The following is a 26,290-nucleotide window of genomic DNA, read 5'->3' as shown; positions in this document are numbered from 1 at the left end:
CAGCTTCAAACAAAGAATGAGCATCTACCTCGCTGTTGGCCATTAGTTTCTTACTAGATCTGCTTCTTCTGGTGCCACGTCTCTCTGCCTGTACTCAGGGATCTGGGTTTATGATACGTAACCAAAGCTCCCTTATGTTTATCAAGCCACCTGACCAATCAGAGCAGATTTTACTTGTTGGGAATGTGATCTTACAGAGACAGGAGCTGTAACATTTCAGACAGAGGGTGAAGAGGTGCTGCAGCAATGTACACTATGAGGAAGACAATGGTGTCTTTGGACACCAAAGCACGAAACATATTGTAGTAGATCCAAAAAAATTAAATTAGAAACCTGTAAATGTGCATAATATTGGGTCTTAAATTTAACACATGGAAAGAGATGGGGTTAAGACAGCATCTGTTGTGGGTTTTAGTAAAACAGCTTTATCAAATCCTAAAGGAACAAGAGATTTCTTGCTTCAGAAATCAGTTCATTATATCCTTAGCTGATTGTTTTTATGGTTCTGTATATTGTAAAGCACTTAATTTTACTGTAAAGAAACACACCCACAGGATGCTTCATAGTGATTTTTACTAACTCAGTAAATGTTGGCAACTGATTTATCGCCTTAAGTCATTTATTGAGCAAAAATATCAAATCATTTTTGGGTGTAATTTCTCATTTCTCAATTTATACAATTGTAAATTTTGTAGTTTTGGATTTTATACAAATTATATTAAGGCAAAGGAATTATGAGGATGGGCTTTGTTGGGATGGACATTTTTTTAAAACAATGTTTTGACTTTTTGGAAGCATAAAGTTAATTTAAACAATGGCGTAGATCTGTTTACCTGTATTAACCAGTCTTTTCCACTGTGCTTGAAATTTTGTAGGCGTGTGAAATCTGAGCAGCATCTGAGTTATCTGCCTTTTAACTGTACGAGCTGCTCTCACTGGCTTAAGGGAACTGCATTATGTAAATTCTAAATCTGAGTAGTAGGCACCTTCTAACACAGCTACACCCCATATGGCCTGAGTACTGCCTGTGCTCATCTCTATCCCAGAATATTCACATCCCCATGGAAACCAGGCAGGCCGTGAGATCCACAATGCTCACCGTGTTGTGCATTGGCTATTCTGACACATACTGTATGTAGCTTATCTCTTAAATAAACTATATCAAGAGAAGGCAGAAATAACAGAGATATGTTACATGATGCAATCCAATGCAATAACATCACTTGACTATACGGGCCAATTTTTTCCTCTCTTATGCTGTCTGAAAAGGATCTGTGAGGACAATGAGCATTAAATGTACAGTTTCTTCAGACCCCTTCATGTTGTGCATGCTTTATTGTTCTGTATATTTAAAACTAAAAGGATACATTTTGAATTTTTTTCCCATCAATTTGCACCCAATAGCCCATACCTACAAAGTGAAAGCATGCTTTTACTGTAGAAATGTGCACAGATTTTTATATATATAAAAAATAGAAGCTCAAAAGCAGAAATCTTTATTTACAGAAGAGTTCAGATTCTTACTTCAGTACCTGGGTTACTCTCTGCAGGTTTTGTATGCCTAGATTTGGACAATTTATCCCATTCTTCCAGGCAGATCCTCTAAAACCCGATCATATTTGAAGGGAAGCCTCTGTGAACTTTCATATTCAGGTCTCTCCACAGATATTCAGTGGGGTTTAAGCATGGGCTTTGGCTGGATCTTTCAAGGACAATCAAGGACTCCTGATGCCACTTCTGCATTGTCTTGGCTGTTTGATTTGTGTCACTATAGTGCTAAAAGGTGAACTGTCACCTCAATCTCAGTTCTCTGAACCCTGACATTGTTTTTCTTCAAGAAACTCTCTGTATTTGGTTCCATTTATCGTTAGTCCCCTTAGTTCTGACCAGCCTCTCTGTATCATAGCATAATGCTGCCACCTCCATGCCTCACTGTGGGGATGGTATTAGCAGTTGTTGAGCAATGCCTGTGGTTCTGCATAAGCAGTTCAGACCAAAGAATGTTTTGCCTTGTGCTCTTTTGAGTTCTTTAAACACAGTCTTAAAAAAGTAGCCTCTAAGCATCTTTTCAGGAGGTTTATTCTTCTCTGTAGGAGACTTTTGACATTCTGACAGAGGAAACATTGGGTTCTTGATCATCTCCCTGACAAAGGCCCATGTTGCTCAGCTACTCGACTTGGCCAGATTGAACACAAGGACCTTTACCTTGAACTATGTCTCACCGTCTTGTGTTTAAATTAACTACTGGATTTCATGGCTGAATCATAAGATTGTGTATTCACAGATGTGAGACTGTCTAAACTTTTTCCAGTCCCTTTAATTTGCCACAGGTTGCTTTGCCAGGCCTTTCTGTAGAACATTATGGTCTGGCTGCACCACACTATTATTCGGCTACAAGGGGGAAATGCTCTGGCTTCCCAACTAATCAATCACAGTTGTTCTAGTTTTGCTTTATCATTATGGATTGTTGACTGATGGAAAAAAATGTCAGTTTAAACCAGCAAGATTATGCAAAAGTTTCAGACTTTAGGTTCTTCAGTCTTCAGTGAAGAGAAGGGCCCCAGCAGAATTATATAGAACTATGTTCAGCAAGAATAAAAAGCTCGAGTCCTGCAACAGATGGCCTGACTGCCACAGATCCCTGATCTCAACATCATGGGGTCAATCTGGGATTACATGAAAAGACAGAAGACACTGAGACCAACTAAATCCACAGATCCTGTGGTAAGTTCTCCAAAATGCTTGAACAACTTACCAACTAAGTGCCTTGTAAAACTCTGAGACAACAACTGTAACTACAACAATTGGTGTTTTTGTTAACACACCAAGTACTGATTTGTTCTGGGTGTTTAGTGTTTGCTACACTTAATATTTAGTTATTTGAAGGCAATATTTTTGAAAGCACCTTCGCTTTACTTTTAGAGCCTTCAGTGTTCGCATGTACGTGTTTAATGTTTACTATTTTCAAGGATTCTGGGCCACCTTCCTCGTGGCTGGTTACAGTAGCCGGCTAATAAAACATAACATGTAAATTCAAATTCTGGTTTTACCAGAAGGCATATTCCTAAGGCTGGTCACCTTACACATCTTTAGCTAACATGTACTGAAATTAGTCTTTACATAGTATGCTCTAAGGCAAAACAAAAATCAACAATAAATAAGTAAATAACACTTTGTAAGACTGTGAACAAGCCCAGAATTAGATACCTTTTCTGGGATAAGTAATGGTGCTGGAATTATACGGTAACTAAATTTAAAATGGCTCCTTTAACTGTTTCTTATTGAGAAAAATAACTACATTTTTGTACATTAGTGTTCAATAGTGATGTCAGTGAGTCAATGTTGCTTCTCAACGTCTAAGGATTGTCTTTTCTTGTACTCTTCTCCTCACACTGCCCTGAGACTTTCTCCTCTACAGCCTTTCATCTCCAGTGGCTCCCATCTCTTATTGTACTTGAAGAGTCTGGTTCAACAGCGTACTTTTATCCACTTGATGGCTGTCAACGCCTGTAATTAGGGGCTGAATGATGTATTGTCTCTTTGTCATTACTTTTTTTTTGTCCTTGTAGAGATCTAACCTCAGAAAATGGTTGTGTTATTCTCTGCTACACACATGTGCACACTGAGTGAAGTCAGTAAAGTGCCCCAGTTTTACAGGAGAGATCAAGAATCTGATGACCTGATAGCTTCTGATCACCAGTTGTCTCCATCATCCAAGTACTAACACTCCTGTAACGCTCAGACACCACTAACACTGCACTGAAATGTGACTGAGAGCAACAGCACAACACACTTCAACATTCAAACGCTTTTTCAGTTTTGAAGTGGGCACCTCACTTCCGACTCCACTTCCTTCTCGTCTCGTCTTCCCTGTCCTCCCCTGATGTATGCTGCTTCTCTCCTCTCCTCCTATGACATCTCACTTTTACACCCACCATGTCTCCTGCAGCAAGTTAATCAGAAGGAGGGGTTGAGAGAATGACACTGTCTTTTTTTTGTAATAGTATAGACTGTTTTAGCCGTCAATCCTTTGAGCTTATAGTTTCTGTAGCAATTACAAGGAAATGAAAGATGGATGAGAGAATGCGAAAAACGAAGAGGGGTTGGAGAGTGGGGAGGTGACAAAAGGCGCTCTGATTGTGAGCAAGAGTGGATGAAAAGTGGGTCTCGAGCACTGATGAGGCAAAGAAGTGATTTGATTGAAGAAACACTTATGCATACAGTATGAGCTACATGTGGTGAGGGCCCGGCCATCTCTGCAGGTTTTTCGTGGCCGTGAATATTTCAGTCAAGACAGTTTTTTGAAAAAATTCGGAACACACACTCTAAAACAATGCAAATCTACTACAAACCCCCCAACCAATGTTTCCTCTTTATTGACAATGCGTGACTTTGCAGACTAATTAACGCCTGTCTACAATCAGTCAGTGTCAGTGTATCTGCATAAATGAGGCAGGAGTGGCACATATGGAAACTCACGCACAAGCTTTTTCTAGACAGTCAAATAGGCCATTTAAAATAATAGTAAAAAGTGTTTAATCGTTTAGGTAAAAGGACTTGTTGAAACCCAGCAATGGCAATTCAATGAAAAGACTCAATGAAAAGAAGAAAATTGGAATCACAATAGCGATGGAGAGGTTTTGGCCTGTGCTGCCTTCATTATTCTCCTCTCCAGACCAAATGCTGGTCAATGAGCATATTAGTGGCAAAAACCTATTCAATCCTATATGACAGACAAGCAAAGCTCCTACTATGCTAATCACTTTAGTAAGGGCTAATTCTAATGGGTCTGAAAGGCACTGACAGACACTTTCTGTTCAGTACATTTTATTAATTGTTTTAATCTCGTTAACATGTCCACACAGTGTTTTATAAATGATAGAAGACACATCACGAGCAAAACAAGCAGTCAACACTGTGGTTCAGTATTTCCACCTTGAACCTGCAGTGTACTGATGACAGTCTCAAAAACATGATTTCAGACTTCCAGGATTTTAATATACATCAAATGTCATCGAATTCCAATCCTTTCAACTTGCAAGGTGGGGCTTCTGTGTTAAAATTCTTCTATAGAAAGGGTTTCCTGTTTGAAAGTGACTAAATTACTGCAATATTACAAACTAGCATTGTGTAGCTGAGAGTAGTTTTATAGTGTTTGAGCAGAGTCGTAGGTGAGCTGGTGTGCTCGAGCTGCAACAATTGGCAGGAAAGCAAAGAGGTGGGGACTTGATAGATTTACACATTCAAAAGGAAGCAACAGTGCAGTGTTAAACATAAACCAGTTTAAAGCAGGAATCAACTATTTATAAAGAAGAAAACTTCTAAATAAATGAATAATTAAATGTAATTTGCATACATGGTGATGAATTTATAGGGGTTTCATCAATGACCGAAGAGGCACTTTAAAGTTGAGGACTTAAAGTTTTACAGCTGCTTCTTTTTAAAATGTTTCTGAATGGGAAATCAATCTTTCAGTGCCCATACGCTTAACGGGACGTTCCCTAGATTCTTCAGGCTGCTGTTGAAGAGCAAACAGCTGGAAGATGGAACCTAAAATCTGCTAATCATGGTGGTAATTGAGGAGGCAAAGAGCTGAGCAAAACCTGCACTGAAAGACAGAACGACAAAACCGCAAGTAAATATTTGTCATTGGTTAGTTTGGGAGTAAAACTAATTGGGCAGATATGATCATAAAGTAAATTGTAAAACAGTGTAGTCAGACATTGTGGGAAAGTGAAAAAGATGAAATGGCAGGAAATTTATCACAGCAAACTTTCATTTTAAAACAGTAAAAACTCTCATCTTGGAACATGAGAGAGAAAATGTTGTCTTCCTTATGAAATTCCAGCTATTACTTGTTGTGATTTCAAACAGCGTTAAAGTAAATGTGAGCTCAAAAGTCCATGAGAGATGAATCGGAGAAAAAAGACCAGCTTTTAATCTGTTTAATCAAATGCACAAACATGTATGTGGGCAAGGACCTACTTACACACGCACAACACACAGACTAGAAAGTGCAGAGTTGGCAGGGCGGACTAATTTATGCTTGAGTGCGGTTCAATTAAGGCAGATGTAAGGAACCGTTCCCCAGTCTCAGCATGTGCTACCCTGGTAAACGCAATGCAGAGCTCACACACACACACACACACACACACACACACACACACACACACACACACACACACACACACACACACACACACACACAATACAGAGGGCGTCAGAAAAATTCACAGACACACATAATGAAGTTGGAATTGTTCACTGAGACATAGGATGTGTACATACACAAGAATGCCATGGCAACACAGAGGACACTGGATGCCAGAGTGCTGGAATCCAACTAAAGGGCTTTGTGAAAATGGATTGTGGCCTGTGTCAGAAAGGCTTGTGTGAAGCTTTGACACAAAACCGAAAAAAGCCAGAGGAAATTACTGTTTTTTATCTGCTTTGTATGAAAAGAACAAAACCTCCTGACTGATTAAATAGAGTAGAACAGCAAGGTCAGTGGCAGCAACATCACACTGACCAAAAAAGAACCCCAGATGAACCATTGACTGAATGAAGTAACATCGCCTTTGTTCAGGGACCTGTTGATTGCACATTTCAAAAATTGCATCCCGATACAACTGAGCCGCATTCTCAGTTTTGTTTTGGTGTTTTATCCCAGTAATATAACAGTATGATGCAGCAGGAAACATTTCCACTTTGTAAGACCAGTAAGGTTCACATTAGAAAGATGGAGGCATGGTGTTGGCATATCACAGGATTGTAACTAAAGAGACTGAGGTTCATATCCGATATGGGACAATTATTCTTGGACTAAAGGTGAATTATGCAAGATTTGGAACATAAATATCACAACACATCAGCAAACTACTAACTGATATATAGTGGAGTCAAGGCGCCCCTAACAGACTGAAGCATCTGTTTGTGTTGTACTCTGACCTTCTTTAGTGCATATGAGTCCCTCCCATTGATACCACTCATTTTTCAAGATTGTTGTGGCCTAACATGCCTGAACTTGCGGCAGCTTTTCCAAAAAATTGCGATGTAAGTTGCGATGTTTTAAGCATATTTGTTGAGATGAAATTGCATGAGACAGTGAGAATTGCTAAAAAGTTGCATTTTTTTCAGCTTTTAGAACATGTTTCAGCATTCTCATTGAGAATATTTATTCCGAAACTGTTTCTTTAAAACGCTCCAACACATTTACACGAGCTCGTACACTACGCTGGGAAATTAGCAGCAGCCAGATACTGGTTTAACATGAAGTAGTTGGTAGATTTAACGCAGAAAATGATAACTTACTATTGAATGAATCATATTTGGACATATCTGTTCTCCTCTGCTACTCTGTTTCCACTCGTGTCTGTTTAACTCCAGTCCTGATGTGTTTGTTCTCACACATACGTCCACTAGGGTCTGTCCACTAGCAGACGCGTTCTGTCACCAGGTTCCAATGGATCGTGGAAAGGAAAACTTATTGGAACACCATGAATTGAATTGAATTGTGATGCCTCATGCTTATGTTCCGTTGGGATATTTTTGTGCCAACGCTGTGTAGTCTAAACGCATCATAAGTTGAATTTTGGCCCCAAGACTAAAATCCATAGCGTATGTGCTCCTGTAGCTTAAGCTACTATTCAGCTCTTCATCAGAGACGAAAGCTTTGCTCTGAGCAATGCCACATTTAAGATGTTTAAAAGCAGGTCTAGTTCTATAATATGTCAGTTTGCAATCTGCATATGTTTGAGCTGCATGAAAGTGGAATTAATGTGCTTCTGTGGAGCAAACAGAAGCCAAACAATATAAAATCACTAAATATGGTAACTTCTATGACAACACACCATTTCTAACAAAGGCATTCAATATTAAAGCTCAGTAATTGTCAGTAATATAACAGAAATAACTGTTTTCTATTTTCTCTTAGTAACTGACATACCTAACACACAAACACTTTCCTCCAACCACTCAATCCTTCCATCCATCTAAATCTGTGCACTCATATGTCCTTGTTACTGTACAGTTTTAGTTTTTCTAGGTCTTAATTCCCTGCCTCTCGCTCTCCTTCTCTGTCTATATCTTTCCCCATTCCCTCCCACATCTTATTGCTCAGAGCAAACAATTACTTGCCTTGTTTGAGATACTCCGGACTAAAATAAATCTGAATAAATGTAGGGATCTCAGCTGCTACAGGAATGTAATGCCGGTGAGGGAGGAACAGATGAAGAAAAGCAATAAGAGGTATACAAAGAGGATGTCACTGCTGCTGAGCATCAGAACAGCCCTCTCTGTCTGTTTCTGCCTGCATACATACAAACACACCATTATGTATGTCCACATATTCCCAAAAATGTCCCTACAGGCAAAGAGGAAATAGGTTATTTTCTAGTGGGTTACTAAAGAAAACACACAATCCTCTCAGACCCGAGGGCTTTTAAGTGTTTCTGTGAAAAAAATTAAATTTCCCACTTTTCCCTGCATCTCTGCTTTATTTTTCTGTACATATTTATGTTTGTTTCACTGTAAATTCTTACTGGATCTACTTATATCATCCATTATGGTCCATCATTTACTGTGACCTTCATTTGAGGCTGTTTTTCCAACTGCAATTCTAAGATCTGAGAAGAGACTGAAAGAAGCCAGGAAAATTTAAATTGCAAATAAGATCCTGCAAGACTCTTGAGGATGCATATGCACGATTATTTAAAACATTTATGGCATTTCTGACTTTTACTTCACAGTGAATGAATGAGAGAAGAAAAGTGAGAACAGAGAAAGTACAGTACGTGTGGAAAGGAGTGCTCATGGTAATGAAATGCATTAACCTTTTAACGGTACCATACAGAAAAAAGCTATATATTTGGGGCACAAACAACAAAAAAAATAAGTATTTTCTTATCAAACAACTGATTTACAGTTCGAGCCTTTACCTAGTGGCAGCCTCATTCACAGTTTTAATGGATTTTTATAGTAAAGGCTCACCTTCAATAGTCTGTAAAAGCAACATGTCACATAAACATTGCATTTTTAAAGACAGGGTTAAAAAACATTAAAAATCATTAATATAACAAAATAATATGTCATTTGCTGTTCAATATTGTAGAATTAGGATGATTTTGCTCATGTGACTGATCCTCTTTCTGTGTTTTTTTTTTTTTTTTTTTAACAATCAAGAAAAGTGACTCAGTTTCTTTGTGTACAGAAATAGCAACATAGTCCACATTGGGAGGTTGGACAGGTGGTGGTGGCAGCATTAAACACCAAAATTAATTATTTTTACACTTTGTTGAGTTTGCAGTTGCAGTTTTCTGTCTAATTTAATCACTGTTTGTTTTTGTTTATGCTCAGAACTACTAGCAGTGAGAAAGAGATCATTATTTGGGTTAAAATACACCCATGCAGACACTAAACACAAAGCTCTGGATGTTTTCTAGATTGCTAAGGTGTGGCATTGGACCTTTTTTTTGTAAAAATAATACATTGTTTTGGTTTTGTACATGATGACTAAACAATAGAAAATAAAGATAAAACCAAAATTAAAAGCGAGGCATGTATAATGTATGACAGTTTAAGAAATGGTTCACAACACAAATCAAAATTAGGAAAACTAAAATTAACCTTAAAACAAAGACAATTATTTAAAAACACATTTTTCATAGAAATGCATTGACATTCAGGAACAGTGCTCTCTCATGGCCATTGCAGTCATAATATGTGCTAAGAAGGACATAAAGTTATTATGACAGAGTCTGGGTAGTGGTGTTGGGGTGGATAGACGGATCAACAAAACATTAGACTTTAGTACAGAAGGTCACCTTCTTCATCTAATTTAAAAATGATAGTCTTGTTTTTCTTGTCTTTAATGACCACAATCATTCCCTGACCATCACAAACTGATCATTTTAATCCAAACTATGATCTCACTCTGAACCTGAATTAGTTGTTTTTGATCCTAAACTTGAACAAACCTTAAGCAGGATGTAGCCACATGATAAAGCATAAATCTTCACCAGCTAATTTTAACAGCAAAAATATTTAATCCAAACATTGAATCAGATATAACCTCATTTATCAGGAGTTCCATTAACAAAGGAAGGACTATACATCTCTGGAAAAACTAACAATATCCTATAAGATACATGACAAAATACTGTGCTTTCAGCTTATGGTAATTAAATATAATACCTCCAGAAAGATATATGATAATGCTGCATTTCTGCAATTCCAGTATGGTTGCATATCTGTGTGTATGTGTGTGATTTTGTGCCGATAATAGAATCTTAATTGGTTGATTAGGGAGGATTAAGGTCATTGATTGGATAGAGCTCAGGGCTCACCTGCTGTTCCCTGCATCTAATTGGTTGGCTAAATAACATTTCAATGAAAGGCTGGGAGCTGCACCAGGAAAGCATTCACACACTCACACGGAAACACACACATGCAGCCGAGAGGGAAGGACGGAGACAGATAAAAAAAAGAGGAGGATGAGGGATGGAGAAAGAAAGAGAGAGGGAGAGAACATCCTTTTACACCTGAGTGTCTCAGCCTTTCTGGATGACAAAAATATGATCTGTCAATCACCGAGCAGGGTGAAAATGTGTGTGTGAGAGAGAGAGACACTCAGAGCACACAAGGTGCAGGTGTTCAGAGCAGACTGTTAATAACCTGTGTCAGCACACACACACAGTCACACACCATGCAGTGTGTGAAGTGTGATAGCTGCAGTGACAGTGGCAGGCTGTGCTGGATGTGACTAATAATTGATTGACATTGGTGTCCTTGCCGCTGTATCTGTGTTTCAATGTGCAGGTATGGATTTTTATGAGAGTGAGTGTAAAATTGCAGTGTGTCTTTGCATTCCTGTGTCCCGTGTGTGTCATGCAAATGTTGAATGTGATCACAGTTAAAGGGAAAAGAGTACATATACGTGTAAATGCATTTCTTTTGTGCAGATACACGCTGCGTCTGAAGGTTTTTATATGCAATGGCACATGTTCAGTATCTCGTCAGTGTGTGTTTTCATGGAACGGCTCATAGAATTTTACCTGGTTTATGAAACCACTTGAGTGCTGCAGGCTGTTAGAGGATTATTGAGGTGTCTGCTTGGCAGCTACAGCCTGTATCATTATTATGGGAGACCTTAATGATGGTGAATTATCATTACTGCAGAAAATACTCCCCTGCACAGTAGGCAGGAGGCACATAAACAACATATTCGCACACACAAGAGGTTGTAAATCCCACTCCAGATATTTCTAATGTGCTGTGTAGTGCTGTACGAGAATAAACAGCAGTGCTGTGCACGTTATCTCTATGTGGCACACATCCAGCAAATGCATTAGGAATTTTGCAATTAAAAATAATGGTGATGTGTGTAATGTTAATTCTCACTACTGAGTAATGATAGTAGTCTTTTTACTCACAGTTTTAAATTAAAAACATACATGTAACTTTATAGAACAAGGGAAAAAATGACTAATAGCTTTACTTTTACAGAAAAGTATGATCCATGACATTTAAATATTTTTTTAAAAAGTATGTTAATGATGAACTAAACATGAAACCATATTTAAGACATTATGTCTATGAAATGTAAGTGGGTTATATGATAATTACAGACATTATATGTCTCTTACCAATGAAATCTGTCATTAAAGTTTTCAGTTGTTTAATAACATTTAGTGATATTAGACTTTCAATTATTCAACTAATCACCTGAAAAACCTCTTACCAGTTATAAGAAAGGATAATACAAGTTACAGCCCAGAAAATAAACCCCCTGATCCTGCTTCTGTCAGTGGTTTCTTGTTGTATAAAGGCAGTTTTTCCTTCCCACTGTTGTTAAGACCTTGCTCAAAGAGAACCACTGGATTTGTGAGGTTTGTCTCTATGATATAATACTGTAAGGTCTTGACCTTAAGATGACTTCAATTGTCACTTGGTGCTATATGCATAAAACTGAATTGCAATAACTCATTAAAAAGGAAATTCAACATAGTCTAAATTTTCCTAAAGACTGAGACAGACAGGCTGAGAAAACAACAGTCAAAAGGTATATAGCTCGATTTAATTGACCCTTAACATGGATGAAGCTCCCAAAATGTAACATCCAACAACATGTACAACTGTTTAAACAGGTGACAGCCAACATATTTCATGTCATTATTAATAATTAACTATCTTAACAGGACGATGTGCATTTTAAGCGGATGAAGGCACTTGAAGCTTCAATAAGAAAAGAACATTTACCATCAAACAATCCACTAAATGAGGCGGATATTCTGCTAAGCTGCAGTCAGATGTGAGTTACCTCTATGATCTGATGTGATCCTGCTTTGTCTCACTCTCATTTACACACATTTAGCTGACTGGCCTCGACCTTTTGCCCAGTGGTCATGTCATGCTAAGCAGGGTGAGAGCACTAACCTGACTCAGCTGTTTAACTGTAGCTGTTTAGACGCACATAGGCACACAGTGTGTGTGTCTATGTGGCTGTATAATGGCAGGCTCTCCGTTCTCACTTGCCATATTGTTCAGAAGACGGTACTTAGAACCAGATGGATCTCTCTTTCAAACACAGACTCACATCACATCACAGACGCACACACACACTCCGTATTTCACAAATTGAGCATGCATATTTATAAGATGAGTCACTGAATTATTGAATGGCTTGAAATGGAACCAGTGAAGGTGCAGCAGTGTGTTTATGTATATACGTGTGTGTGTGTGTGTGTGTGAAAGAATGTATGTGTTTAAAAGACTAACGATCCAAAAATCCCAGCATGCATCTCCTCACCTCTACAGGTACTGGAGACTTTTATCAAGTATATGTGCATGGACACACACACACACACACACACACACACACACACACACACACACACACACACACAGAGTCCTCCACTTAAACGTACAGTATCTCTCAAAATCTCTCTTTTGTATGGGAACCTTCTCAATAATTCACCAGCTGATCGTTTTTAAATACTTCAGTCGAAGTTTTTAACAATTTATGTTTTTCCTGACTCATATGCTCAGATGCCGTGCTTATGAAGTTGGAAAACTTGTACCCAGTCCTTCATTAGCTCCGGAGTGGCTTCAGGATGTCATGATAACTCTTTTTATCCTCCTGGAACAGTGAGTAAAGGTAGTAATACCCCCCCAATTTTCCAAGATTGATAAAATTATCGATTAATCGTAATGCAACAAATCTGTGCTTTAGGCTTTGCAAATGCACATGAGGATGATTGTGTCCCTCTCCTCGTCACACATTAAGTCGACGTTTAGTCGCAGGTTTCTTGCTTTGAAGCTTAAAAACGTGTAGCATTGAGCGTGTCATTTATATGCTCATCTGTGACTGAGCAGTGATTTTCTCCTGTTATACAAGCACACAAAAGAAAAAGTATTTCAAATGTGATGTATTTTCATTGTTTTCCTTATTCAAGTCCTGGGAGTTCTTCTGATTCAGGAAGCAGCTGCTTGCATCATCACAGCTGTGCTTCACTTTCAAATCCAAAGTAAGGATGACTGGTTATCTGCAGACAGAGCTGAACACTGATCTGATTTCAGATCAAAATGGCACTTTAAAACAATGCAATGAACCAATGATGCAATTTTGAATATTCCTTTAGCAGTGAGTTTGACCCAGGGTTTACACTGTAGTTTTACCAATTCACATCATCCCCCTTGTGTCACAGTCGCACATTTGATGGTATCTCATGTGGTAATGCTCCATCGTGTTTTAAATCTGCTTCACAGTGAATATTGAGCTGAAGCTTGACTTTGATAAATTGTATCGCAAATCAAATCACAATATACCTGTCATAAAAATCACTGTTAGATATTTTACCCAAATGGCTGAGCCCTATCTCTAGGTTGTCACTCCCAGAAATGGCATGACAGATAAGATGACTGTAACATCCCTTAGGACTGGACACATGTTCACTTCGGATTCCAATTGGAAAACGGCACAATTTGGGCTACAAAATAAGTAATTTGTCAAGTTAACTGACCCTTCCTCCTCATAGTTACAATATTAATAAACAACTTTGCTTCTAATTGTGTTAATGGCAAAACTGATTATGCATTTGATCCACATCTAAACATCTAAAAGTAACAGAACTGAATGTAACATGCGTTTACAGGCTTGCATGTGTGCTGGGATTAGAAAGCAGCATTACAGAAGGCTTTGTAGATTTTGGCGTACTGCTTTAGATCACCTGCTGTGTAGTTGAAATACAAGTCACTGTTCCATTATGGCTCTATATATAACCCAGTGTGGGAAAATACAGAAATGCACAGAAAATGATTCACATTTTCTTACTTCAAAAGAGTCAAAGTCAAAAGCCATCCATAAGAAATGAAACAAATCTATTTATCATGAACAAACAAAGAATCAATTACTACCTGAAAGTATCCATGCGTGACGTAAAATAAGTCACTATGATTTTGAGGAATTTTAATGGATTTCTTTTTGCCTTGACAACCCTGCGTATTTTTCTACTTCACCACACACAACAAATCATTGAAATGAATGAGGAGGTTGCACATTTTAATGCAGTGGCACTTTCTGTCGCAGCACAACTTTGATCTCCACTGCAGCAGTTTAAATTAGCGGACAGCATGTATCTGCTGGTCTTTTGCTATGTGTGTACTCATGAAGAAATAAGTGGGAATGCTGAAGGCAAGAACATGATACAAACTGTTTCCTCTTCATAAAATGTAATTGCTATTAGCAGACGAGTTTATAGCATAAGTGCTGTTCCGATTCTTTCCATTTACAGTCCTTTAGGGGAATAAATGGTCACGTGACCCAACCAGCCACCCGACACCAGCATCCTATTCTTAGAATTTTAATGAACACAACCCACTTCAACAGCTTCATATGATTCACCCGCCGCTCAGACTCTAAACACTGTCTGCTCGTCACTCTGTGTTCACTTGAGAGTGTACAAAAATATGAGTTACTCATTTAAATGCTCATGACAACAAACCACATCAATCCAATTTACATTCTGAGCTGACAGACGTTGGCAAATTTTAGCCTCTGAAGACTGCGAGCTGTACAGTTGTGTACACTCAGTTACCATGCAGCACAGCTTGTACGTTTTGATGAAAAACGAAATGAATTCAGACTCATTAGGACAGCACGTGGGCCACTCAAAAATCCACATACTGTACGATTCTTTAGCCTGGAGCTTAAATGGTAATCATACTCAAAAGACCTGTGCACAGCACGGCCATATTTCATCCTGATCTCCTCTAACTCACTGTCTTCTTCCATCATCTGTACGACGTGCCGTCTCTCCCCTGAAAGACCCACTATTAGTTCATCAAAAAAGAGTGTTTGAAGCTCTTACATAGAAAGTAGATGGAGCCCGATGCAGAGTAAAACAGGTACTATACTTAGTGGTTGCCATGACATTTGTAGCATCCAACAAGTGTTTTAAGCTCTTAAGGTTTCTTGTGCCTAATATGGTGATTTAAAACATGTTACAGCAGAATCTGAGGTGCAGATTTCTCTTCTAACATGCAGAGATGCCACTGAGCATGTTACCACTTATAAATATATGCTTTAAAAAGATAAAAGATTGAATCAAATTTTCATAGTCCTTCTAAATTGAGTTTTAATGATTAATTACATTTATTTTATCTGTTGTTGTGTGTCTGTATCAGGGCCTAAGAAATATTGGCTGATCACAGACACACTAAAGAAGACACGTGTTTCAATGATTCCATCACAGAAAATTAAGAGTTGCAGGATGATACATATATGATCTTTACAAGTGTATGTAAAGTTCTGTTTACAGCCGTATATGTGCATCATCACATAGTTTTTCCATCAGACCAACTTGAACTCCAGTGTTTCAAAAACTCTCAGCACTGATGGTAGCACATGTAGCAGAGACTGCACTGTAAAAAACAGTCAATAAAGTAAAAAATATGTTAAAAATGGTTGAATACTGTCACATCACAATAATGGCAAATAACTGAAATAATAATGATATTTTTTGGTGATTTAAGTGCAGTAAGATTGTGTATTGTATGGTCACACTTTGTAAAAGAACAAATTACCTTTTATAAAAATACACATTTAGGTGTGGACATTATATGCAGTCTTTTTTATATATGTTTTTTTTCATTTTACAGTCAAAATATAAATACATTTTTAGTGACTGCACTAGATATTATCTGTAACAGTTTGAAAAGTTATTTACCTTTTGTCAGTCCTTCATAAACATAATTTTTCTTTTAATTAACGGCAAAAATCTGTTTAACAATTTTTTTTCTGATTAAAATACAGTTAAAAATAACAGTGTTTTATTTAGGTCAGATGTTATAAAAAAATACAAATTACAAATTAATTTATTTTTATCCTGTTTATTTACAGTTAATTTGTAGATTAATATGTTTCATGTGATTTTACAAGTTTTTATCTTTAATTTAACAAAGAAGGGAATATCTATAACTAACCTCAATCTTAATAACAGTGAATGGTTAAAAACAATTAAAGTTTAAAATGGTTATATGATGCAATTTATTTTACAGTGTTTTTACTAAAGAGGAACATGGTGGTGCTGAGTTAACCCTCGTGTTGTTCTGCGGGTCAAAACTGACCCGTTTTAAAGTTTGAAAATGTGGAAAAAAAATATTTTTACAGTGCATTTATGATGTCCACATTTTCAACATTTTTGGGAAATCTTTGAACATTTTTTTGTGGAAAAAAAGAAATGTTAAAAATGTTTCCTAAGAACATTCACAAAAAAATCAAACAAAATTCAGCAAATTTCACTGGATTGTGGTTGATTTTTTTGTAATATATATATATATATATATATATTAGTGGTGGGACGCGATTAAAAATTTTAATCTAATTAATTGCAGGCTTTGTAATTAATTAATCGCAATTTGCAGTTTTGTCAAATAGCAATATTTGACACAATAAGTGAAGTTTTTCAATTCAAATAAAATTGTGGTTGACAGTTGAATGAATGAATAGACATATACGTGTTTATAATTTAAAATTAATTTTAAATAAAGGAAAATGGGACATATAGAAAAAAGTGATTTTGATGACTTAAGCCTGAATTTAGTTGTTTTTTCCACTGTATGGCACATAAAATCAGCATAAGTAGTTCAAGGAGCTTCAGAAAGTTGAAAATCCAGAGATTCATTCTGTTTTCATCTTTTCTGGGTCTATTTATCTGCATTTTTCATCTGTCTGCTACATTCACAGATTACTGCAAATCTAAGTGCTTTTATAGCGATTTTATTCAACATTTTAAGACTTTCTGTAAACTCAAGCTCTGTCTAGAAAAGTGGTCTATTATGGGATGGCTACACCGTTAGCCGTTAGCATGACTCGTAGCTAACGTTAGCTCCGGTGCTAACAGCAACATGTTTTACATTGAGGTGATGCCGTCGGCTTGAAGTGACGCAGTGTTCAGAAAACTCTTTGTTGTACAATTTGCACACAACCAGGCTTTTATCCAAGCTGCCATCGGGAAGATTTTTAAAAGGAAAAGTTCTGCAATCTCGTCTTCTTTCACTGTTCACCAGTGCCTGACTTCAGTCAGTGCTTCCTGTGCTTCTTCTTCATGGCTACAAACAGACTTTAGGTTCATTACCGCCACCTACTGGGCTGGAGTGTTCATCAGAGTTACCAGTGTGCCAGAAATGAGGGAACTGAGGAGGCTGCAATTAATTGCGCTATTATTTTTAACGCATTATTTTCGTGGTAATTAATTAATCAAAATCAACACGTTAAAGTCCCAGCCCTAATATATATATATATATATATATATATATATATATATATATATATATATATATATATATATATTTTTTTTTTTTTTTACTCACTACAAATGTGCATCAGCGTTGCCTCCAAAAATCCAGTACCAGTCGAGCTGTTGTCTGTATTATCTGTGCAGATATTAGCTGTGGCTGTTGGCTGTCAACATCATGTTCATGTACCAGCCAGCCATTTGTGTGCCTCCATTCACTGTGTGTTTGTGTGACTGCTCAGTCTCAGACTGACCCCAGAACTTAGCAGGAACTCTCCTGTCTCTCTGCGTTCACTGATAGTTGAGTCATGCTGTTTGCTTAAGCTGAGACATGTTCGGTGTCTGTGGGCACCACTTCTACCCAGCTGCACTGCCTAGACTGAACTCACACCCACTGAAATCTTTCCATTAATTTAGACGTGGTACAAATTTGCTTTGCGTTTAATCTGAACATAGAAGGTTGAACTTGACTTCCGTGTCGACATTTCCAGATGTTTCTCTGCTTGTAGAGCGTCTTGACTCTTTCATTTACCGGCCATTTAATTTCTACACCATCAACTAAAACTAAACTGCATATGGTGACACCTGAATGCATCACAGTCTTCTAAAAATGCCGTCATTCCTACATCTGTGATTAGCACCACTATCTAGTGGAGGATTTACTGTATTTTCTGAGGAAAGTGATGCTGATAAACCAACACAGTGGTTTATTGTAGAGTTGCAGGGTTGAAGTCTGCATGAAAGAGGCACTCACAACAGCCATTTTGATTTGTCATTGCAGGAAAAGAACAGTTACTGTTATTAATAGCATGAACAGTGGCTCTGTTCCGTTCAAGCATCCTAGTGAGCCTTGACAATGTAATACTGAGCTGCTATGAACAAACCAGGACTTCTCCTACTGCGATGTGTCACAATGTGTTCTCTATTACAGGCCTGTGTTTCATGTCGCTAAGTGTGATACTGTTTAAAATGCAAACATGGCGTGAAATTGCTACTTCTAGTTCCCTGCTGCTTTGAATGGACTTTATTATCACCGTCAACCACAACAGGTAGCTGTTTTTTTGTGCTGTGTGATTGGAGTTCGTTCACTAAATATTTCTAGCTGAGTTATGTGTCTGTGTATTTTATTGTCTCTGCTCAGATGTTTTATCTGCTCCCACTTTCCTTCACCGGACGTTTAAAAGTGTATTATGTAATTTATGACTGTTATCAGCAATTACCAGCTGCTAGCCAAGTGCAGCAGCGTCCACAGGTCTGTGGGAAATAAAATAGGTTGTTCGCTTTTCATGGCTTGGAGAATAAAATGTGACGCAGCAACGGTGAACGGCTTTTAACGCACACTTTTCTCCATCTTTGAAAAGGTTTTCGAAGGCAGTAAATGTGTTCGTGTGACTGCAGGTGTTTCAAAAGCGAGAAATGTCAGCACTCATCATGGCTTCCCAGCATGCAAAATAATTTGTAAGTCATTGGTATTGACTGAAACCGCTGCACGGTTCATTTTATGTGACAGTGCACCAGTAGCAAGTGCAGTATATACATTTTACAATGATATTGCAGCTGAGAGAAATGAAAATCCATAGCACTAATATCAGAGATCCTATACTGATTAGGACTGTTTATATATATTTTTTTACTTTCTAGCTTTTTGTACTTTCAGAGCAGTTTACCACTAAATGAATCCCTGCTGTTTTATGTGAGGAAACAGACTCTGAAATATTAGTAAGATAATGCGAGTCGACAGATCCGGGAGAGACGTGAACAGAGATCAGCATGAGAAACCAAGAACAAGACTATGAACTCTTTGGGGAGTGTGGCCTCCTCCTGTCTGTTCTGGATAAGTGAGATTTTGTTCCATGTTTATAAGTGCAGACTGAAGTGATCAAAGAGTAACAGGTGGAGTCTTAAATTGAAATTGGCCTTTTAATAAGCAGCTGAATAACAACGAGGGGGAACCCAGCTTAGCACATCTTACATGCCTCCCAGCAGGGACGACTTAATCGAGGAACTCTTAGTTAATGATGTGACTGAAGTGTTCATAAAAAAAAAAGAAAACAGATACTTATTGCTAAGATACTTATTTGTATCACTGGTGCAGTTTCTGAAATTCTGTAAATGTGTATAAATATGATAAATTGACACATCACAATATTACAACAATGTGTTACAAGTGAAAATCTGAAGTAAAGTAAAAGTATTGTGTTGACCATTATAACTTTAATATTGTTATATTATAGGTTCATCATTAGAGCTGCCTAACCTTCCCGTTGTCTTCATTTACGGGCACCAAAAAAAATTGTTTCCTTGTTTGAAAAAACTTTCCCTTAAAAGTTTTACTTAAAAGTTTTACTCAAAAAATCCCCCAAAATTTATCGACAATTTTTCATTTTCAAAAAATGGGGAAAAATCTACCCCAAAAAATCCTTAAAATATCTAAAGTGGTTACATATATATCAGTAAACTTCTAATGTTTTCTTTAAAAACATTCACAAAAAATGTGAATGTTCTTAAGAAACATTTTTATTTAACATTCCTGTTTTTCCCACAAAAAATATTTGAAAATTTCCCAAAAATGTTGAAAATGTGGACATCAGAAGTTTAATTGTGCATTTTTCCCCCCCGCATTTTCAAACTTTAAAACAGTTCAATTTGACCCACAGGACAAAACAGGGGTTAAGAGGTAGAATTTTAATGCTGTGATTATTCACAGTAGAGATTTCTAGTTGCATACGGGAGCCAACACAGGCTTACAGGACAAAAATACAGTGATGATACATTTGTCAAACATAAGCACTAACACAGCTTCTTTTATTACATTGCAGAAAATAACATTATCCTCCACTCAGTGCTCTACAAATAAAATCGGACACACCAAAGGTTATAATATTCAATAATGTGAAAGAACTTATCAGAAATGAAGCACGTTAGTAAATCACAACCCTGTACCGCCAAAATGATGTATTTCTACAACTAAACTGCATTCTTATTTACATTTGGAAAACAAGACATTATTTTTCACCAAAAGACTGTGACGGAAGAAAGACTTTCAGTTTTGGAAAAGCAACAAAGAGGGCAGGATGGAGGCACAACTCAGAATGAGTTTCACTCAGTAGACTCGGATTCATCTCCCATGTGGGAAACTATTCTTAGATTTCATTTTCACTTGTTGTTTAGTTAAATTTAGGCCCCAAAATGACTTAAAAATGTCACAGTTTGGGTTCAGATACAACCCTTTCACAACACATTTGAAGCTTGTCCTCCATCTTCTGCGTTACCATGGTGATGAGTCCTGCCTCCTCTAATATATGATGGTAGGATGAAAAGGAGGGACAGTAAAGCAATAAAATAAATGGCAAAGCTATGTTGATTTGAAATGTACAAATGTAATTTAGCAGAAAATACATTTCTCCTCAAGATGAGAGAGAAAAAAAATGAGAACAGCAGTTTCTCTTCAGAGATCTAGCAATAAATCACACACAGTAAACAAAGTCTTTTTACTTTAGGGAGCCCAATAAACCTGCCTGTGTCAACATCCTCATAGCACCTGGTACATGTATAATTTAACATCACATTGTGTAGTTAAGTCTGTAAGAATCTTTTATACATCCTATCTTTTTACTGTATGTCCTAAAATAAATATATCCTTCTGATCAGTAGTGGATGATAAGTATAAAGTGGAAGAAAATCTACATATTAAGGTAAAATCGTTGTTGTAGACATTTGAACAGCTGAACACAAAATCAGGAAAAAGGAGGTGAAAAATACAATGAAATTTCTGAATGTCAAAACTGTTTGTCAGGTTGTTTTTAAACAAAAAGAATCACTGAGTCTAAAGTCGTGTGTGTGTCTACTCAGATCATAAATTAAAACTGCCAAACCAATAAATAAACAAAAGCCTTTCTCTTCCATATGTGCAGGAACAGTTGCTTTTATCTCGGCAAGCTTGTGTAAATGCCACAGAGGGCTGACATTGCAGGTGCCTGTCATTAATATAACAATGGGGCAGCTGTAGCTCAGTTGGTTGAACAGGTTTGGCCATTAAATGCAAAAATACAAGCTTGGTGATGGATTGCTTCTCCCTTCTGTCTATGTGTCCTTGAACAAACATGGAGCACCAACAGATCGCAATGTATGGATTTAATGTGTATAAAACATAGCGTACTTTACACATAGTGTGAAAATAATGGTAAAAACAACAATGATGCTAATAACAATGTAACCATTTGGAACACAAGACACAAACTAAGCATTTTAGTAAGTACTGATTTAAAAATATATTTTTTAGATACCTTGCATGTGTCCTCTGTTCCAACAGCATTGAAAGCATACAACTAAAAGACCTAAACCTTTCGGTTCGTTCACTTCATGTTCATACCAGCTTTTACTCCGACGTCTAGATATCTTTTGACAAGACAGGGAATCAAAGTCATTCTGAGCCCATTCTGAGCTTATTTATCCATTATCTGTACCAATAACTCCTTTCAGGACAGGAGACAGTAAAAATGAAGATGGTGAAGTAGTACTGGATGGACTCAGCTAAATTACTCACAGGAATATTATTGACAGCGCCTTTTGTCGTAGATTCTACTCCTAGAAACTTCTCTATTCATGTCAGATAGATTATACAGGTCTAATCAGTTTTCTATTATAGACCTTGAGAACGTGTCATCTGCTTGCTGCATATTGGACCCCTCTCTGTAACAGCATTCTGCGGCACAGCTGCAAATAAACTGCAGAGGAACATGAACGCAGAGAACAGGTGGTGCTAAAAATACAGACTCTGCTGAACCAGAAGATTGAGCAGAAATCATCCTGTATAAGGAAATGAATGAAAATGATTGCGGTAGGGAGGGGTGTTGAATCATACTTTCACTTTCGTTAAAAATGAAAAAAAAACATGAAAAAATGCAATCTGGCACCATATCTCAAAATATCAGACTAAACTAGTACAAATAGTTTTACCACTACTACTGTAAAGATCTAGGCATAGATTAGTTCTAGCTGTTTTATCCTGTAGAGAGTCTGTTAAGGGCTGGAGAGAGGCGGGATACACTCTGGACAGGTTGCCAGTCCGTCACAGGGATGACACAATGAGACCGACAACCATGCATGATCACACTCACACCTGGGGGTAATTTAAAATCACCAGTTAACCCACCATGCATGTCTTTGTGTGGTGGGAGGAAGCAGAAAACCCTGCAGGCTCTGGAAGAAGATGCAAACTCTGCACAGAAAGGCTCCATTCAAGCTAAACCTTCTTGTTGTGAGGCAGCAATGCTAACCACACTGCTATGTTGCCCTGAGCCAGACTAGTGTGATATAACGTAATGAGTTTCACAAGAACCGTCAATACATTGTAAGAAAGATTATATCAATATATACAACTTATGGCGTTTGTCCTACAAAAACGATGGCATCAATCATTTCCCCAAAACTGTTTACTGCATATTTTCAAGTTTATGTAACAAAGACCTTTAGCAGCTATAGTAAATACAACAGGAGCAAAGGAGGAAGTCAGATGATGCTAGAGAGCAACAAAGTCTGTAAAGAGGAAGTCTGGTGGGAGAGATGAGTCAAAAGAACATCAGACTTTCATGAGGGAGGCTCCAGTTTGTTTCCCATTTACGATCAAACATAATAAAATAAGTATGTTCTGTTTTTTTTTTTTTTTTTTTTAAATTGTCCACAAACTTTCAATTTTATTTACTGTTAATTTTGATGTTGAATTTGGAGCACATCTAGACTTTTTAATAACCATGGAGTTGGAATTCACAAATAAACGTGTTCTGTGTTTTTCATTGGCCCTATTAGCTAATTGAGTGATGAGAAAAAATAACACCACAACCTTCATCAAATTCTTAAAATAAAAAATAAAAAACACCAAAAGCTGTGAAGCGCTTGTTTTTGGGACCCTAACGGGGAACAGTGGGCAGACATTCAACATGCAAAAGCTCCTGTATGTGACAGAAAGCGCTGCATTGAGGTGCATTTATTTATTTCATCCATCCATTTTCTACCACCTATCTGGAATCACGGGGGCAGCAGCATGAGCAGGGCTGCACAGACATCCCTCTCTCGTCGCCTCCTCCTGCTCCTCCAGGGGGACACCGAGGCGTTCCCAAGCCAGCCGAGAGACATAATCTCTGCAGCGTATCCCGGGTCTGCCCCCGGGTCTCCTCCCTGTTGATGATCCAAACAGCTTGTGTGGGTGGCGTCTGAGAGGCAGCTGCTTTTATCCCTGATCTCATTCTCTTGGTCTCACAGATTATGGCCATAGGTGAAGGTAGGAACACAGATTGACCGGTAAATCGAGAGTTTCACCTTTTGGCTCGGCTCTCACTCTACCACAAACCGGTGCAGCATCCACTTCACTGCAGGCGTCGCTTCAATCCATCTATCAATCTCCGGCTCTATTCTTGCGTCACTTACGGACCCATAGGTGCTTGAACTCCTCCACTTGAGGCAACAGCTCATCCCCAACCCGGAGCGGGAAATCCGCTGTTTTTCAACCGGAGAACTTGGAGATTTTATTCTCATCTCAACCACTTTGCACTTGGCTGCAAACTGCCACCGGTGCAAACTGGAGGTCACCGCTTGATGAAGCCAACAGAGCTGTGTCACCGTCCACCCTTTGGCTGTGCCGAGAAACTCTGTCCCTGAAAGTTATGAACAGATTTAGTGACAAAGGGCTTCCCTGAGTCCAACATCAACTGGGAATGAGTCAGACTTATGTTGGCAATACAAACCAAGCTCTTACTCCTGGATTGATTGCTTTATTCATTATTAAACAATATATTATTTAAAAAGTTTACATCATTTGAATTGTAAGGCTTGAAAATGGTGGGATGGTATCCAAAATACAGGAGCAGATTTTCACTGGGCCTGTGAGAGTTACAAAGCTAAACCCCTCATTCCACATAAACTGATTAATCAAAAATTGAAAATATTGAAGAAGCAATAAACTAGACCAGTTGAATTTTGGTATAAAAAATAAAAAAGATGATTCAACTCAGCCCAACAGCATCGTTTGTTTATCTTCCGTACATAAATCGTATTCATTCACTTGTTTTTCCCATGTTCATGCATCACCCCTGCAGTGGCTGAATGCTCCTGGCGCCCCCCGTTTGAGAACCAGTGAGAAGAAAAATCATCAAAGAGAGACTGAGCTGGAATATCAGAGGTCTGTTTTTCTTTTTTTATTTTCCTTCACATTGACTTTTTCTCGCTTTTACCACCTTTGAGCTTTGTTGGGAAGATTTTGCACCTCTCCACAAACAGGGAAAAAAACAAAAAAACAAAGCAACATTCCTGCCTTACTACTGCTTATTTTACCTATCAAAATGTGAACGTACTCCATGAATCATGCAGGAGCTGCAGCAGCCACGGCGTGAATAGTAACATACAGACCAACAGCTGGCTGGTTAAAGATTCCCCACAGAGGCTTTTCAGATGTGTTCAAGGACGCCTACAAATGGGAAAAAGTTGCTGAGCAATTTCTGATAACAGAGATGAAGGGAAAAAAAATCTCCAAGTTACCTTTCGGCCTTCTGCATCCTCCCCTCTCCGTGTCTTGTGTTTTCATGAGTGCTACAAGTCATTAGAGCCACAGTGTGTTCACATCATGTTTGTCTATTAGATCAGTTGAGGTTGTGTTGCACTGTCACACGGATTTTTTCGTCTCCAATTGTGCACCGGGCTGCCTCCTCCATTAGAAGAACAGGATGTCAGAGGAGCTTCTGAGCCTAGTGGGTATCTGTGTGTGTGTTGTGCTGTTAAGAGTTTAGCCATGAGTCCTGTCAAAACCTTGGGTAAACGCACACAGACGCTCATTTGCAGAGGACGCTCAACAACGAAAAGACAGGACAAACAAGGCGTGAAACAGTAAAAGACGTTATACAGTACAACTGTTCACTCACTCTCTCTTTGTGTGTGTGTGTGTGTGTGTGTGTGTGTCCTTTGTGTTTGTGTGAATCCTCTGTGTTCTGGCCTTATTTAGGCTCATTTACAATAAACAGATGAGTTAGGAATTCAGTTTATCTGGTGTCAGGGGGGTGGAGGGGGTAGTTGGAGACGTGGGAAAGATGGAGAGAAGAGGCAGAGCAGCTCCTTGCATACAATGATCTATTTATCAATTCCCCATCCTGTTCCTCTCCTCTCCACCCATTCTCTCCTCTCCTCCTCCTCTTTCTCCTCCTCTCTTGAGTGCCCTACTTGCTTATCCTCTTCAGAGCATTTTAAATTCAACTTAACAACACTTTTTTTTGGCTGCTGCTTCGTTCCTCTCCTTTTTTTCCCCTTCATTTAATTTCTGTTCGATTGCTCATCTGCGCTGGTACAAATAAGATACAGGATGGAGACAATTGGCTGCCTCCATCTCATTCCCGTTATTACTCCATTCAGACGTGTACATGTGTAAATGTGTTTGTGTGCGCAGTTTGTTTCAGAAGAGAAAGAAAGGAACAAGCAATGAGGACAATACAGAGGGCTGTAATAACCATGGA

The 26,290-nt window shown here is 38.1% G+C and overlaps 1 protein-coding gene across 2 annotated transcripts in view; it reads left to right on the top strand.

Annotated features, from left to right (window-relative positions):
* The window catches only part of LOC111587662 (protein ELFN1-like), a 143,340-nt gene that overhangs the window by 31,418 nt on the left and 85,632 nt on the right, over positions 1 to 26,290 (top strand). The window contains exon 2 of one of the 2 annotated variants that reach the window (XM_035942673.2): positions 24,887 to 24,969. The exons of the other annotated variant lie outside the window; for it this stretch is intronic. The gene's annotated coding sequence lies outside the window, so the exon portion shown is untranslated. The remainder of the gene's footprint in view (positions 1 to 24,886; positions 24,970 to 26,290) is intronic. 2 annotated transcript variants of the gene reach the window in all.

The sequence above is a fragment of the Amphiprion ocellaris genome, chromosome 4, assembly GCF_022539595.1.
Source record: "Amphiprion ocellaris isolate individual 3 ecotype Okinawa chromosome 4, ASM2253959v1, whole genome shotgun sequence".
NCBI lineage: Eukaryota > Metazoa > Chordata > Actinopteri > Pomacentridae > Amphiprion > Amphiprion ocellaris.
This window is presented reverse-complemented; position numbering and strand designations above follow the sequence as displayed.